This window comes from Bufo gargarizans, chromosome 8 (assembly GCF_014858855.1).
Source record: "Bufo gargarizans isolate SCDJY-AF-19 chromosome 8, ASM1485885v1, whole genome shotgun sequence".
NCBI lineage: Eukaryota > Metazoa > Chordata > Amphibia > Anura > Bufonidae > Bufo > Bufo gargarizans.
Window position 1 is genome coordinate 157,688,883 of NC_058087.1, and position 13,144 is coordinate 157,702,026.

The window sequence follows — 13,144 nt, forward strand, 5'->3', positions numbered from 1 at the left end:
TGAATGGGTCAGGATTCAGTGCGGGTGCAATACGTTCACCGCACGCATCGCACCCGCACGGAAAACTCGCCCGTGTGAAAGGGGCCTACAGATATGTAACCCCATTTAACAGCAGATTCCAATTACTGCTGAGAGGGAGGAAGTAGCAATCCACCACAAGCGGATGCATTAACTCTTTGTATAATAAAAAACAGATCCATAATATAAACACACATACATTGCTATAATAAAGATTAATGTAACAAATTCTCTGCACAAATCTGCAGAAATTGCTTACTGTATGTACAGTAAATAGAAGGGTGGGTATCTAAGTCTGATTTGATCAAGCCCAAATACGAGGTCCCTTCTCAATTTGCTGGATGCAATATTAAACTCTCTGTCGAGAGTTGGCTCCCCTGTTCTTCCGCTCAGTGTTGCCATATTCTTTAAAATGTCTAGCATATTGACATGGAATATCCGCGGTTTTGCGGATAAAATTAAGAGGTGCGCAGTGTTCGATTTAGTTTCTAGACATTTACCAGCAATAGTGGCCCTGTTAGAAACACACCTTACAGGTGAAAAAATGGCAGCACTGGGCGGAAGGAGATGGGCCTCTCACGAATATCATTCCTGCCACTCTATATACTCCAGGGGAATTAGTGTGTATGTTCATAGACAGGTAGACTATGACCCAATAGAACAGCTAATTGATCAAGAGGGCCGGTACATCTTTTTGCACTGCTATTGGCAGGGGCAAAGGATAATCTTAGCGTTTATATACATTCCGCCCCCCTTTACTACTACTGTACTATGTAAATTGATGGAATACATTGCAGCACGAGAGGTGTGCCCGGTGCTGGTGATGGGCGATTTCAACTCGGTCATGGACACTAAAAAAGATAGGATTTCCACCATAACTAACTACGAATCAAATCTGGGATCAAGTACAGTGCTATCCAGAATCAGTACGGAGATGGCACTGGTCGATATCTGGCGATCTCTTTACGGAAATAAGCAGGTATTTTCTTGCTTTAGTAACACATATAGGTCCATGTCTCGAGTTGATCTGGCTCTCGCCAGCCCCGGGCTCATTAATAGGGTTAAAAAAATGAATTACGAATGTCATGGCATCTCTGACCATAGCCCGGTCATGGTAATACTGGACAGCCCTAAGAAACCAAACCAAAATAGAATTTTTAAACTTAACCCCCATTGGATGACATTGATAAGGGATCTAGATAAGATTAATGAAGAAATAAAACTCTTTTGGAGGGATAATGTTAATTCAACACATATTCATATGGTTTGGGACTCGCTTAAGGCATACCTCCGGGGTATATATTCTCATGAAATCAGGAAACAGAAAAATCTTTTCGACCAAACCCAAAAAGAAATAGAAGGGAGGCTCAACCGGATAACGAATGAGATTATCTTTGTAAATACCATAGAAAAACAACTCCAACTTAAAAAGGCACAGGAGGAATACAAACAAAATTTATACAAAAAAGCACAAAACAAAATGTTTTTTTCAGGGTTGAGGAGTTTTAGCGAGTCCGGCAAGCCAAGCAGATTATTATCTATGATAGTAAAAAATCAAAGGGGAGGTTCCAATATTACTGGAATTAGGACAGATGCAGGGAACATCGTACGAGACCCTGATGACATCCTAAAGGAATTCACTAGGTACTTTTCTATATTATATCAAGCCGGGTCCCAAAATCAGGGAGGAAAAATAGATCAATATCTGGATAACATCGATATCCCTGAATTTGACCAACAAGACATTGACTGGTTAAATAGACCTATACAACTGACCGAGCTACAGACCATGTTGCACTCCATCAAGGGCAATACATCCCCAGGGGCGGACGGTTTCCCATTCGAAGTATATCGGCAACATGAGGGAACGATCCTTCCCCCAATGTTGGAGGTACTAAATCAATCTTGGACAATGGGTTCCCTACCCCCCTCATGGATGGAAGCCACCATCACATTGATCCCCAAAAAGGGGAAGGATCCGCTGTTAGCTGCTTCCTACCGCCCTATCTCTCTGTTGAATACAGATTATAAAATTCTTGCCAAATTGTTAGCCAACAGATTAAAAACTGTCATACATAAAGTTGTCCATGTAGATCAAACCGGGTTTATTCCCAAAATAAATATACAGGACAATATAAGGCGGGCGCTCTTGAACATCCAGACGGGGGACGGGGGGGACTGCTCCATCCTGTCCCTTGATGCCGCTAAGGCCTTTGACAGGGTGGAGTGGCCCTTCCTTTGGAAAGTATTATCACGGGTAAGGATGGGCGAGTATTTCTCCAGATGGGTTCGCATTCTGTACCAAAACCCGGTATCGAGGGTCCGAATTAATGGTGAGTACTCTGCCCCCTTTCCCCTGACCCGAGGAACACGCCAGGGCTGCCCCCTTTCCCCTTTGCTCTTCTCGCTATTCCTGGAGCCAATTGCATGCAAAATTAGAACAGATGAGGAAATATCTGGCTTCGGGTGCGAGGGGGAAGCTGATAAAATCAGTTTATATGCGGACGATATGCTGCTCTATCTGGGAAAGGGGTATATAAACTTGCCCAGGGTTATGGATAGTCTGGATGAGTTTGGATCACTATCTGGATACGACATAAACTGGGAAAAATCTAAATTTCTTCCACTGAGACGCCCGGTTCCACGGGGCCACAATTTTCGGGTTAGTATATTGACCCCAGCAGACTCCCTACTGTACCTGGGTATCCAGATAGGGACCAAATTGGAACACTATTTGAAACTGAATATAATCCCAATAATAGATAAAGTTAGGGAAAAAATTAGAACATGGCTAAAGCTCCCTCTATCACAAATTAACCGAATAGCGCTTATTAAAATGACATTATTACCAATGTTATTATATGTTCTCAACGCCAGTCCAATCACGATAGAAGACAAGTTTTTCAACAAGCTAGAGACCCTCTTTAATGAACTGATTTGGGGCCGCAAACGAGTCAGAATTAAGATTCAGTATCTGTATAAAGAAGAGGGTGGAATGTCCATCCCTTTTTTAAAAGGATATTATTTAGCTGCCCAACTGAGATGGTGTGTTAGGAATCGGAGGAATAAACGCATCTGTCTTCTTTTTGGGGAGCATTGTAGACCATGGTCGGATCTTTTTCATATTCTTGAAACCGGTATTTTTAAGAAGAAAACAATAACAAATCCGTTTTGTAGAATGCTCGGGTATATCTGGCAACAAATTAGAGATATGGCGGGCGTATCTGAGGCAGTTCAGTACACCCCACTGTGGGGGAACGCACACTTACCACAAGTTATGCAACTAGGTCACGTTGAATATTGGGAAAAAAATGGGATATATTTCATTGCACAATTTTTTCATCAGGGACTGATTAAGCCCTTAAATGAAATATTACCAGACATTACATTAGGATTTATTGATAAATTTCGATATGAACAATTACGTCACGCTATACAATACACGGAGAATAAGAATTATTTGAAGATAGTAAGGAATACTTTTTTAGATTTTTGTCTAGATATGACATTTAACACTTCTATATCACATATATACGCTAAGTTAAAATATGAACACACAAAAACGATCACATTTAGGGGTGAAGCTAAATGGGAAAGAGACTTACATAAAGGGGAACCTATTATCTGGAATACTGTGTACAGAAACATTAAAAGATCGACCGTCTCACCCGCTCATGCATGGATTCTCTTGAAAATTATACACCGTCTCTATTATACACCAGCATTACTGCATACCATTTATAAAGATAGGAAACAGAACTGCTATAAATGTAACAAAGACAGAGGAGATTATAAACATCTGCTGTGGGAATGCCCAGGGATAAATGAATATTGGATAAAAATATTTCGGAAACTGCAGGACCATTCCCCAATGAAATACCAGGCATGCATTGATTATGCCATCCTGGGTACACTCCCAGAGACAGACGAAAATAAAACAGAGCAGATACTGTGGTTTCGGGGCATTGCACTAGCCAAAATAATAATTGTGAAACATTGGGGCACCATGAAATACCCCAGTTTTCAGGAGTGGTTGGAGTGGATGAACAGAGTTAGGCAGTATGAACACACTCTAGCCCAAACAGCACGGAAAAAGGCAACCTGGCTGCGGATCTGGGGTAACTGGAAATAATGACAGTCTATGTGGGCACGGCGGTTTTGTGGAGGAGAAGGGGGGGGTCACTGGCAACCGGAAACAATAACAATGTTAAAGATGCAGACACGGCAGCCCCGCGGAAAGAAAAAGGGGGGGGGTGGAGGGAGGGATAGGGGGGGTTTATAAATAATTAAAATGGAAACTTAGTACAGGTTTAGATGAAACCATTACTGCACTCTCACTTTATCGCTTTTATATTGAAATGGAAGACTGTTGCACATTAATTTTTTTTGGGAAAATAAAATATATATAAATAAAAAAAAAAAAAAAAAAAAAAAAAAAAAACAACTCTCTGTCGAGCATCATTGCGGATATCAGCGGGCGGCATGAATTGTAGCAATAATAAATCTTTTATTGCTGGATGCCAACAGATCTCTGGTTGATTAAAAGATTTTGGAGCGCAGTCTTCCCAGAGAAAACCCCTTTGGATGACATGTTCACAATTCACCATGGCATCTGAGAGGTTAAAAGTCTGTCATTGACGTTATCGCACAGGTGTCTGCTGTGAAGAGTGTGCACCATCTGTAAGGGGTAAAAGTTCCCTAGGGGGCCTTAAATAAGTGTCCAAATTTTATATATATATATATATATATATATATATATATATATATATATTTAGTTTGGCATTACAATTGAATAAACATTGTTCAAAAGTAATACACCCCCCAAAATGGTATCAATAAAAAAGGCTTACACTTCTAATGGAAAGAGATGTAAAAATCAGTTTTCCTTCCATTTCCACCACTTCCACATGCAAAGCGTCCACCTACATTGTGAGCATCGAGTGTTTCAGTAGACAGAGAAGTGGCATGGTTATGCTGATAATAGCGGCATCGCCGCTCACCATCTGTGTTGATTCCTCAAAGTTGCGTAGAACCTCAGATATCCATGCCCACTAGACGCTTGTGAAGAGCGGAAGCTGACTCGAAAGGCATCGACCATGTTGTAGCTGGTATTCCACTACTGCCCTCTGCTGCTCACAAAGCCTAGCCAACATGTGGAACGTGAAGTTCCAGCGCGTGCTAGCGTCACACAACAGTCGGTGAACTGGCAATTGCAAGCGCTGCTGCAGCGTTGCCAGACTGGTGGCAGCTGTAGATGACTTTTGGAAATGGGCCCACACATGGCACACCTTCACCAGTAGTTCAGACAAATTGGGGTAGGTTATGAGAAACCGCTGAACCACTAAGTTGAACACGTGGGCTAGGCATGGTATGTGTGTGAGCTTGCCAAGCTCCAAAGCCGCCACCAAGTTACGGCGATTATTAGACACAACCATGCCTGGTTGTAGGTTGATCTGGTCCCTTATACCCTGCTCTGCGGTGGTGTGCTGTTTGTGATCTAAGCAAATTAGTTTCAGCACAGCCTGTTGCCGCTACCCCACTGCAGTGCTACACTGCTTCCAGCTACTGACTGATGGTTGACTGGTGCTGCAAGATGAGAATTCAGAGGTGGAAGAGGAGGTAGAGGAGGAGAAGGGGGGGAATGTAGGTGGTGGCGGAAATCCTGATGTAAGTAGGGCCCGCAATCCTTTGTCGGTAGCACCTGTGCCATCCCAGGGTATGACTCGCTCTCAGCCTCCACAAATTTCACCCAGTGTGCCGTCAGGGAAATGTAGTGTCCCTAGCCAAAAGCACTTGTCCATGTGTCAGTCGTTAAGTGGACCTTCCCAATAACTGCGTTGTCAGGGCATGGGTGATGTTACGGGACACATGCTGGTGTAAGGCGGGGACGGCACACCGGGAAAAATAGTGACAGCTGGGGACTGAGTAAAGATGGATGGCCGCCGCCATCAGGCTGCGGAAAGCCTCAGTGTCCACAAGCCTAAATGGCAACATTTCCAGGGCCAGCAATTCGGAAAAGTGCGCAATTAGTGCTATGGCCTGTGGGTGGGTGGCTGGGTATTTGCGCTTTCATTCAAAAGGACTGGGGCATGGACATCAGTACGCTGCGCTGGGACACAGAAGTGGATGTGCTAGCTGATGGTGCTTGCGAAGGTCCAGGCATCCGGGCCTGCGTCTTGGACAGAGAATTGGCCAGTGTGTAACACAGGGGAAGAGGAGGCAGTGGTGTGACCCGCAGAAACTGATTGTGGGCCCAGGCGTTCGGCCCACCTATTAGGGTGTTTTGATGCCATGTGGTGGATCTTGCTGGTGGTGGTGAGGTTGCTAGTGTTCACGCCCCTGCTCATTTTGGTATGGCAAATGACAATTCTTTTATTGTCCGCATTTTCCTCAATATAGCGCCAAACTGTGGAACACCTACCCCTTGGCAAGGGAGATTGCCGCAATGGGGTGCTCCAGGGAACAGTTGGGGGCCTGTTTGGTGTGGCTCGCCTTCTCCCTTTTACCACCCCACTGCCTCTTCCAGCCTCTCTTGGCGAGAGGCCCAAATCAAGGAATGGCTCCTCGGAATATCCGAGTGTGGGATCACTTGTTTGCCAAGACTCTCCATGGTGGGAGGAAGGAGGATCAGGTTGAGGATTCTGTTGACCAGACTCTTGGCTACCGAGACTGGACTTTGTGGAAGACAGGGTGGTGCTTAACCGACTGGAAGCATTATCTACTGTAATCCAACTGACCACCTGGTCACACTGGTGTGAGTTCGAGAGTGGTGTCCTGCATCACCCTGCAAACTGGGACATGAAGCTAGGTATCGTGGATGAGTGTGTTTCTTGTGCTCTGGCAGCAGGCACAGTTTTACCACGCCCAGGGCCTCAGCCGCATCAGCAGCACGGCCACTTCCCCATCCCTTACTGCTCGACTTGAGTATATTAAATGGTATGTATGCTTGCAAGTATGTCACACGTACAGTAGCGCAGGTTTTGTAAGGGTATGCGCAAATAAATTACACTGAATGTCACAGATATTTAGGATGTGCAAATGTAACACAACAGATGTAGCAGATGTTGTGTCGCAGGTTGCTAATTGCAGCCAGATATAACAATAGTCCTTAAAAGGACTTTTGGGTCCCTAACACCTTTCAACAGTAAACCCTGCCTGAAAAAAACAAAACAATTCCTGTCCCTCCCTACACTATCTGTCCCTTCTGCTGCAGCTCTCCCTGATGCATGTGCAGTTCAATTATCGACACACACGCACGGACACACAGCCCTCAGCGCTCACACAGGGCTTTTATGTTATATACCTCCCTCCTTCCCTATAGTATATTATATATCCTTTCTCTGTTATATACCCCCTCCTTCTCTAAGCTGTATCATATATCCCTGTACCACCTCCTTCTCTAAAGTATATCATATATCCCTGTATCCCTCTCTATAATATGATTATACATCACTGTAAGGCCTCCTTCTCTACAGTATATCATATACCCCCTGTATCCCCCTCCATAATATATCACTGTATCCCCCTCCCTATAATATATCAGTGTACTCCCTCCTTCTCTAAGGTGTATCATATATCCCTGTACACCTCCTTCTCTACAGTATATCATATATCCCTGTATCCCCCTCCCTCTCTATAATATGATTATACATCACTGTAACGCCGCCTTCTCTACAGTATATCATATTTTCCCTGTAGCCCCCTCCCTAGCTCTCTCTAATGTCATGGCCGTAGTGTATAGATCTAGTCAGAGTAATGGGGGGGGGGGGGGGGGCAGGGAAGTTGCATTATTGTTTCCCCGTGTCAGCTGCCTGCAGCTCGGGGTGACAGAGGACGGCACAGAGGGATGGATGTGGCCTCGCACCTCTCACCGCCACTCACAAAGAGACTGCAGGGAGCAGGAGACATCATTAGCTCCAGAGTCGGGTACTGGGGGAGCCCTGACAGTGCAGCACACACAGCCCCCTCCCCCCAAGTTATGTGGCCCTTTATTTCCGGATAGCTTTACATTCTGGTCGCTCTCCCCCCTGTACACACCGGGTGGCAGGTATGGGCAGTGCAGGCAGTGTCTGTGCATGTGTGCCGATTGGCCGGCACACCGCGCATGCGCACTTAACTAATCAGCACACGTGCACGGACACAGCGTAGGCACACAAGGCTTTTTTTAGGTAGGATTAATGTTATTTAGTTCTAGAAAATCATCTAAGCCCTTATTCAAACTGCCCACTGTTTTTGTTTTGACCACGTCTTGAGGAAGTCTATTCTGCAGAGTCCCAGTTCTTATGGTGAAGAAGCCTTGACACCTTTGGAGACTGAACTTTTTCTTCTCCAGATGAAGGCAGTGCCCCTTGTCTTTTGAAGGGATTTTACATGGAATATCTTTTAACCAAATATTTTATACAGGCCATTTATATACGGTAGTTATATAGGTTAATCATGTCCTCCCTTAGGCACCTTTTCCAAAACTAAATAAACTAAATTCTCTGTCTCTCCTCATAACTAAGACCCTCCATGCCCCTTATCAATTTAGTTGCTCATCTTTGTACTTTTTCCAGCTCCAGGGTATACTTTTGCATGGACTGGTGCCCAGAACTGAACTGCATATTCCAGATGAGGCCGCAAGAAAGTAGTAATATTGTGTCCTTGTGTCCCTGTGCTGCAAGTCCATGCCTTGTTTAATACATAAGTACAAACCGGATTCCCAAAAAGTTGGGACACTATACAAATCGTGAATAAAAACTGAATGCAATGATGTGGAGGTGCCAACTTCTAATATTTTATTCAGAATAGAACATAAATCACAGAACAAAAGTTTAAACTGAGAAAATGTACCATTTTAAGGGAAAAATATGTTGAATCAGAATTTCATGGTGTCAACAAATCCCCAAAAAGTTGGGACAAGGCCATTTTCACCACTGTGTGGCATCTCCCCTTCTTCTTACAACACTCAACAGACTTCTGGGGACCGAGGAGACCAGTTTCTCAAGTTTAGAAATAGGAATGCTCTCCCATTCTTGTCTAATACAGGCCTCTAACTGTTCAATCGTCTTGGGCCTTCTTTGTTGCATCTTCCTCTTTATGATGCGCCAAATGTTCTCTATAGGTGAAAGATCTGGACTGCAGACTGGCCATTTCAGTACCCGGATCCTCCTCCTACGCAGCCATGATGTTGTGATTGTGCAGAATGTGGTCTGGCATTATCTTGTTGAAAAATGCAGGGTCTTCCCTGAAAGAGATGACGTCTGGATGGGAGCATATGTTGTTCTAGAACCTGAATATATTTTTCTGCATTGATGGTGCCTTTCCAGACATGCAAGCTGCCCATGCCACACGCACTCATACCATCAGAGATGCAGGCTTCTGAACTGAGCGTTGATAACAACTTGGGTTGTCCTTGTCCTCTTTGGTCCGGATGACATGGCGTCCCAGAATTCCAAAAAGAACTTCGAATCGTGACTCGTCTGACCACAGAACAGTGTTCCATTTTGCCACACTCCATTTTAAATGATCCCTGGCCCAGTGAAAACGCCTGAGCTTGTGGATCTTGCTTAGAAATGGCTTCTTCTTTGCACTGTAGAGGTTCAGCTGGCAACGGCGGATGGCACGGTGGATTGTGTTCACTGACAATGGTTTCTGGAAGTATTCCTGAGCCCATTCTGTGATTTCCTTTACAGTAGCATTCCTGTTTGTGGTGCAGTGTCGTTTAAGGGCCCTGAGATCTCGGGCATCCAGTATGGTTTTACGGCCTCGATCCTTACGCACAGAGATTGTTCCAGATTCTCTGAGTCTTCGGATGATGTTATGCACAGTTGATGATGATAGATGCAAAGTCTTTACAATTTTTCGCTGGATAACACCTTTCTGATATTGCTCCACTATCTTTCTGCGCAACATTGTGGGAATTGGTGATGCTCTACCCATCTTGGCTTCTGAGAGACACTGCCACTCTGAGAAGCTCTTTTTATACCCAATCATGTTGCCAATTGACCAAATTAGTGTTAATTGGTCTTCCAGCTCTTCGTTATGCTCAAATTTACTTATTGCTACTTGTCCCAACTTTTTGGGGATTTGTTGACACCGTGAAAATTTGAATCAACATATTTTTCCTTTAAAATGATACATTTACTCGGATTAAACGTTTGATCTGTCATCTACGTTCTATTACAAATAAAATATTGACATTTGCCATCTCCACATCATTGCATTCAGTTTTTATTCACAATTTGTTTAGTGTCCCAACTTTTTTGGAATCCGGTTTGTATATCCTGAGTGGTCTCTAATTACTTGGGGAGACAGAGATCTTTTTGAATATGGGCACTACTACTTGCACCAGTGGCTTGGCACTGTACCAGTCACCAGAGAATCTCCAAAATTCAAGAACAGCAATAACTGAACTGAGTACTTTAAGAATCCTTGGGTGTAATACATCTGTCCCAGAGCTTTGTTCACATTAAATTTATTTAATTTAGCTTGGACCAAATCTACATTTAGCCAATTTAGTATATTACTGGATGTACTAGCCCTGGCACCAGCAACAGCAGCTAATTTATCTCCTTTTGTAATAAAAACCCATTTAGTATCTCTGCCGTTTCCTGAACCTCAGTGTCCAACTCCCTGTTATTTAGGAGACCTACCTGCTCTGACCTTGATATTTAGCATTTATATATTTTAAAACATTTTGGGGATTTGTTTTGCTTTCTTTGGCCACATGTTGTTCATTTTGTACTTTTGCTGATTTTATCTCTTTTTTTTTTTTACAGATTTTATGAAGCCTCTTTAAAATTTTAAAGGTTATAGCTGACCCGATGGCTTTGTATTTTTATAAATGCCCTTTATGGTCAATTTCTGCACTTTTTACTGTAGCAGTAAGCCATTTGGGGTTTAATTTTATACTTATTACCTGTAAGGATACATTTTGCAGTATAATCACCCAATGTAAATCTAAAGCTCTCCCATTTTTCCTGTCTATCATTGTGTGACAATAGCTTTTCCCAGTCTATTCTCTAAAATGTACCTGGGGAAAATGTCCTTTTTAAATGTTTTAGTTTTTTCCCCTCTCAGCCAGAGTCTGTTATTTACAGTATAGAATGAATATAATTATATTGTGGTCACTGTTACCAAGTGTTTCACAAACAGTGACATTTTCAACAAACTCTGCATTGTTAGAAATTACCAGATCCAACATAGCATCGCCCCTACTGGGATCTTCTACAACCTGACCCATAAAGTGGTCCTGTAGCAAGTTGATGAATCTCCTCCTCTTTGCAGTTTAGGTACAAACAAACCCCTGTCAATAGGTTAAAAGCTCCCATTATAGTCACCTGTCTGTGCAGCCTACTCTATTTGGTTATACAGCTGAACCTCTATCTCCTCAGTGATGTTAGGGGGTCTATAGATTATAGCAATAATAATTTTTTCTGAGTTTATTTACCTTTGTAATTCCACCCATAAGGTTTCAACAGCCTCACCATCCGCACCCACAATTGCTTCTTTCATGCTTGTATTCATATAACTCCAAACATACAGACATACTCCGCTATCTTTTCTATTGACCCTATCTTTCCTAAAAAGTATACTGTAAATCCTTGAAATTTAACAGCCCAGACATATGAATAGTCCAGCCATGTCTCAGCCACACCAAGTACATTTCTGTATTCCACCACCCCAATGGACTTCAAATATCCCATTTTTCTTCATAGGCATTTGTGAACATGCATTTTAAGTTATTCCGAAATTGAATTCTTAAGATTTTGTGAGCACTGTTTTTTTTTTTTATTATTGTATGTGGATTTCCCTATTAACTGCCCTAATAAACCCCATCTTCCATTTCTCCACCCACCGATATATTCTGACCCCTCTACTATCTGCCTCCCCCCCCCCCCATACCTAATTTAAATATTCCTCACCACCACCTGCTAGAATTCTCTCCCCCAGCACAACAGACACCCTCCAATACAGGTGCAATTCATCCCTGGATTACAGTTTGTAACGCAATGAGAAGTCGGCCCGGTGCTCTAAGCACAAAAATCCTTCAGCCCTACACCAGGACTTAAGCCATGCATTTAGCTCCCTAAGCTCCCACTGTCTTCCTCTTATAACATCAGTCAATGATTTATAGTAATTGTTAAGTAACTCACTTGTTTGTTCTATTACATATATACATACATACATACATACATACATACATACATATATATATATACAAACACACTGAAAAATATGATGACATAAGTGAATAAATCATTAAAGAAAAGATTCACACCTAATGTATTCCGGATCCTCTATCCAAGCTGGCTTCTGAATGATCTGAAGAGTCAAATATATCATACCATATTATAAAGTAAAGGAGAGGCAAGTCAAAGTTCAACCAGCTAATCAAATGACTTAATGCACAATGGGAAGAGTCACTGGCGATTACACAATTTATTACTCTATGTTCACATGGATTATGTTTTAGCAGCTGTGCTAGTTTACAGTAATGCTCATATGTGCTAGTGTAGTGAATGGCATTTTTATAACAAACTTGCATGGGTTTCAGGGCTACCTACATGTTGTGCTTGCAGTTACTAGATGCTCCATGTGTTGACGTTTCCGATATTGATGTCAGTGAGAAAAAAAACATACAATTGAAAACCTTTCGCATAGACCACAGCTTTTATAGGTGGTACCACAATACAGTTTTCCATAGACCTAGTAAGTACATTTTTTCCAGACTGCATGACCTTGGAAGGACTATTACATTAATACTTGTAGTTTGGGGGGGGCATGCCTGGACGCCAACCAGCCTGCATCACTGCAAACTGGCCAGCGACACCCATACCACCGGACACATGGGAAAGAAAACTGCTCCCCGCAAGTCCTCTCCTCCTCCCCGACCTCCCTCACCACCCAGAACGCTGGACGAGTGCTGGACACAGGCTCCCAGAGCGGCTCTCCCTGCGAGGCGCTCCACACAGCAGGGAGCCTCCCACCATTGCTCCCTCCCACCACCCCGACATAGCGCTTGAGCGAGAGCGCGGGAAGATCCACCGGAGAGGAGAGACCAGCCACCCACCATTACAGAGGCGGCCCCATTATCTGGAGACCTAGCACCCCAGAAGACCGGACCAGAGCTCTCCCCTGCTGC

At 43.4% G+C, this 13,144-nt stretch overlaps 1 protein-coding gene across 1 annotated transcript in view; it reads right to left on the reverse strand.

Moving 5' to 3' along the window:
- The window catches only part of LOC122945213 (lipopolysaccharide-induced tumor necrosis factor-alpha factor homolog), a 70,555-nt gene extending 58,253 nt beyond the window's left edge, over nt 1–12,302 (reverse strand). The window contains exon 1 of the mRNA XM_044304173.1: nt 12,281–12,302. The gene's annotated coding sequence lies outside the window, so the exon portion shown is untranslated. The remainder of the gene's footprint in view (nt 1–12,280) is intronic.
- Nucleotides 12,303–13,144: the final 842 nt, after the last annotated feature.